Source organism: Labrus mixtus, chromosome 1 (assembly GCF_963584025.1).
Source record: "Labrus mixtus chromosome 1, fLabMix1.1, whole genome shotgun sequence".
Taxonomy (NCBI): Eukaryota; Metazoa; Chordata; class Actinopteri; order Labriformes; family Labridae; genus Labrus; species Labrus mixtus.
Window position 1 is genome coordinate 6,013,919 of NC_083612.1, and position 5,000 is coordinate 6,018,918.

The 5,000-nt window shown below is 44.0% G+C and overlaps 1 protein-coding gene across 2 annotated transcripts in view; it reads right to left on the reverse strand.

The window, feature by feature from the left end:
• Positions 1-5,000, reverse strand: part of LOC132976108 (multiple epidermal growth factor-like domains protein 11) — a 117,606-nt gene that overhangs the window by 41,831 nt on the left and 70,775 nt on the right. The window lies entirely within an intron of this gene.

The following is a 5,000-nucleotide window of genomic DNA, read 5'->3' on the forward strand; positions in this document are numbered from 1 at the left end:
TCTTTTGTAAAACATTAAACAAGATTCCAACCATCCATTTCTTTCTGCTTATCCGAGGTCGCGTCTCGTTGGCAGGCGAAATAAGTCCACCCAGACGTCCCTCTCCCTAGCAACGTTTTCCAACTCCTCCTGGGGGAATCTGAGTCATCCCCAGGTCAAATGGGATATATAATCCCTCCAGAGAGCTCTGGGTCTACCCCGGAGTCTCCTCCCAGTTGAGAGTGCCCGGAAAACCTCCAATGGGAGGCGTTCAGGAGTCATCCTGATCAGACGCCCGAACCACCTCTGGGAACTCTGGGGTCTACCCAGTGGCGGTTCTAGAGTCCATTGGGGCCCTAGACAAAAATCAATTGTGGAGCCCTCCAACCAACATTCAACAAGAAAACGAGAATGAGTGCTTTCAAATGGGGCCCCCAAAGGGAGGTTTCCTACCATCATTGCAAAATGTGAACATTTTCAGCCACTGCTTTTGTGGCCCTCTACTGGTCTGGGGCCGCAAGTAATTGCCTGCCTTGCCTGTTGACAAGCAGCGTCTCTGGGTCTTCCCCCGAATCTCCTCCCAGTTGGCCGTGCCTGGAAAAACTCCAAAGGGAGGCGACCAGGAGGATCCTAATCAGGTTCCCGAACCACCTCAACTGGCTCTCTCCGATGTGGAGGAGTAGCGGTTCTACCCCGAGCTCCCCCCAAATGTCTGAGCTCCATAATCTCTAACGGTGAGCCCAGACACCCTCCAGAGGAAACTCTTTTCCGCCGTTAGTATCCTTGATCTTATTCTTCCAGTCTCTACCCAAAGCTCATGACCACAGGTGAGGGTTTGAAAGAAGATCGAGCTTTGCCTTCAGGCTTGTTGAGGGAACAACACCACTGTAGTTCATTAATCATGCTTGCTACGTATGAGGCAGAAGTATAGATAAAGGTGTCGTCTGCATAAAAAGATAATTTACTAAAATCAAGTCTAGCCTATACATTACCAGGCATAACAATTTACTTCAGCCTTTCAGCCTTTTTTATCTGCGTTTAAGAATAATAAATCATTTCTGTGTGTCTTGTCTTCTTCTCTTTATCTGCTCTGAATTCAACAGACTCTCAGACGAGTCGCTGAAATAAATCAGAACTGGGAGACATTAGATGAGAAAAAATAGACAGAATACATATCATTATATTGTTGAGTACATCATCTAACAAAGAATAAATCAGAGCACTGTTATCTGTTTGATGTATGCTCAAAGGAAGTGAAGCACCCAGAGTCTGACTGAACAAATGGACTTCAGTTTAAGGGAAGAATCTAGGAAATGTTTGTGCGACAAGCTGGCGGTAGAGACGGGTGAAACAGGGAATTTTCCTCTGCAGACGTGGGTGGTTTTCACAGATATTATAGTGTTAAATGTTTCATCAGTTCTGGAGTGGACAGAGCTATGAGCAGATGGAGCATATATCAGACTCTCACTCCCTCCCTCTCAATCTTTCTCTAATTTACTCTTCTCTTTTCTCAGCATCCCTCAGTTCCTCCTGCATGCCCTCGCTCCCCTCCTCTCCTCTCTCGATGAGGGGGAACTCTCCTTATTCCTCTTAACTAGTGAGCCAGCATAGTCAAATCCTTTATCCTCCCGCAGCCTCAATTATTCAGCAGCAAAGAGTCCAAATCAAGTGACTAATGACTTTGATCAAGAGTAGCTTGCTGGCGCTAAGCAGAACTTTCTGCACTAAATTAAGAGCTGCCTGTACTTTGCAGAGAGAGAGAGAGAGCTAACTCTAAGGAATGTGTTTCCAGGTTTGTCCGCGGTGGAGTCGCTCTGCAAAGAATAAAACCGGAGTTTGCCCGAGAGGTTTCGTTTGTCTTGTCAGAAGACAAAAAACGCACTTTTAGACATACCTAGATTACAGCCTTTACATTCCCGTCCTGTTTCTGGCATCTTACCAAAAAACAAAGATAGTGAAATCAGGGCTACATATTCTTTTTATTACATTTTATTTCTTCTGCTAGCTTAGAGTTTATGTTTTTAACCGAATCTTGGTAACAAACTAATGACTACAGTCAGCTCATTGAAGTGCGCCCCCCTCACTATTGTTGTTTCATCCATCCCAGGGTTAGTGGTCGTTGTGGTGGTATAGCGTGTGTTTTTAGAAATCGGTTCAACTGCCAGCAGATGACTTGAAATGAACCCTCTGTAGGAACACTTCACCATGTTCCTCTAACACTAACATGTGTCTCTAGTCTGTCTACAAACCCCCCATTGATGAGAAAAATCCATCCTCTATGTCTTCTGCCTGCTCCACTTGTCAGAAAATGTGTGCTCAAACAGGCCGTGTGGAGATTTTCCCTTCATGACATCACAAAGGGCAGTAGCCCCTCCCCCAGGTGGGTGACACTCCCACAGCTAGGTGTTTGTTCTGCCCTCTGAGTCTGCCTTCTCACTGTAAACAATAAGGCATGGAGAAAGAAAGCCAGAGACACCTGAGCCCTTCCAGAGAGGGGGCGTGGTCAGACACAGCTCATTTACATATTTAAAGGTACAGACACAGAAACAGCCTGTTCTGAGCAGGGCTGAAATAGAGGGGTTTATAGACATGATCAAATACAGGATCAGAGTGGATTTAGAACAAGAAACTTCACACACATGTTTTGAGTAGCGCTGAGACTTATTTACACTGGTTGAAGAGGAGGAGAATATGTGACCTTTAAATGTTTTATGTATTTTTTTGTAACATATTTTTCTGATTGGGAAATATTTTTGCCCTTTATTAAATATTGAGGCATTTTGTGAAATGTTTTCGTGTTCGGTAAAACACTTTTGCAGTTAACTTTCAGGGTCGGCTTTCTTCATTTAAAAGTGAAACAAACATAAATCATCAGCTGCTGTATTTAAAGTATCAGCTCCACAATAAGAATCTTAAAAGTCAATAAAGGACTTTGTCTTAAAAACGCACACAGGCTGAACATTCTGAAATATTCATGTGGTTAACTTTTATTTTTCTTAAAGCAGAAGCTAATTAAAAATCTGCAGATAACCCGCCTCCGCTGAGAGAGAAGGATATTTGACTTTACATCAAATAAAACACAAGAAACCAGACTCTCTACTAACTGTCCATCTTTTACAACTAGAGGCTATGAGCATGAAGACGTGCAGCCGACAGACACTAAGGAAACATGCTGTGTTGAAGTGCTGGCTTCTCTGACAACAATGCAGCAGCCAGTATTTAGAGTCTGGTCCTGAATGCTCTGGATTTGTTTGGACCAGAGAAGGTAGACGGTTTTAAGGCACCCCCACATGGCCGTTTTGGACGCCCCTCAGTTTGCCAGATATGAGACCAGTTATCAGGTCAAACCAACAGGTGTTGCAGCGATGGAAGCGGGCAAGAGAAGTGGTTCAGATAGAAGTGATTGTACCCGACCTAAAAAGCCGAGAAGGCGATTCTAGGCAGGGGCCAACAGGGGCCAGTGCACCTTCAAGAAATTGTTAAAGTAACTGCTCATCAGTGCATTCGGCCAAAAGCTGAATGGAGCCAGTAAAAGATAAACATCCAAAGTAAAAGTAAAATGTCAACATCTTTATTTCTGATTCAATCAGCTGAAACATGAAGCACATTCAAGAGACGCACAAAAGCAGCTAATTCCATTTTCTCTAGTGTCTTCTCCGTCTGTTGTGAGTGGACGTCTGTGACTGCAGACCTTTGTTGTCGTTGATTTGTTTGCACAGTAACCTTGTGGTTCACCCCGAGTCTGTCTCGACCGTTGAAAGTTCGTAGCTCTGATCAATGAAAAGAAAAACTTTTAGATGCTAGCGAGCAGGAGCAGAAAAAGTTTTTTTAAGATGGATGAAATGCTGATGAGTGACATCTACAGTGTTGAATATACTGACAGGTACCCCACTCTGAAAATACACAACTCTCCCTTTCATGTATATCACTCGTGATGATACAGCTGGCGTATTTAATCTCCAGCAGGATGGCGCTCTGAGAGTCAGACTGAGGAGGATCGGAGTCACACAGCTGAAGATTTCCTGGATTATTTTGTGTTTTCACTCATTATGGTGTCTTTGAGTTGGTGTCGCAGAGATAGTTGAAGCTTTCTCTGAACTGAGAGTTCATTTTGAATTAATTTCTTCTTCTGTTAAAGGAGCAATATGTAACTCTGACCCCTAGTGTTTAAAATGGGCACTGCAGTCTAAATTCTAAACATTATAGAGAGCTGTCTCCCCCCCTCCTCTCTAGAGTCGATGCTCACACAGGTCACCATGTGGTGGACACTGAAGCTTCAGTGTTTATCCAGCTCTGCATCGGTCTGTAAACCTTTCTGTGTTCTAACCTCTCTCCATTTTTCAAAATCATCTCCAATATTGATCCTAGTTTGAGCACGTTTCTGCTCGTGGAGCTTATTAGAAACATGCAGAGGCTTTTTAGGTCGGGTACAATCACTTCTATCTGAACCACTTCTCTTGCCCGCTTCCATCGCTGCAACACCTGTTGGTTTGACCTGATAACTGCTCTCATATCTGGCAAACCGAGGGGCGTCCAAAACGGCCGTGTGGGGGTGCCTTAAAACCGCCTACCTTCTCTGGTCCAAACAAATCCAGAGCATTCAGGACCAGAATCTAAAGTTAGAAGGAGGACATACTGACTGCTGCATTGTTGTCAGAGAAGCCAACACTTCAACATAGCATGTTTCCTTAATGTCTGATCATATAGTAAAGTCACTTTATCATTTCACTACACATCTCACTGATTGATCCTTTAAGTTCCCGTATGAAGGTGTGTTTCCTTTCTTCCTAACACGTGTTACGAGGTACTCATACACGTACACTACAACACAAAGAAGCAGGAAATGATTTGTGAGTAAAAGGCCCCAAACCGTCCGAACTCATGGCGACTAAATGACTCATTGAATAGATGAACGATCATAACGTCGCTCTGTATTCATCAGGGAGCTCAAACTGAGGAGAGGATCGATGCTGCTGAACGCCTTCTCAGCTGCACACACACACACACACACACACACACAC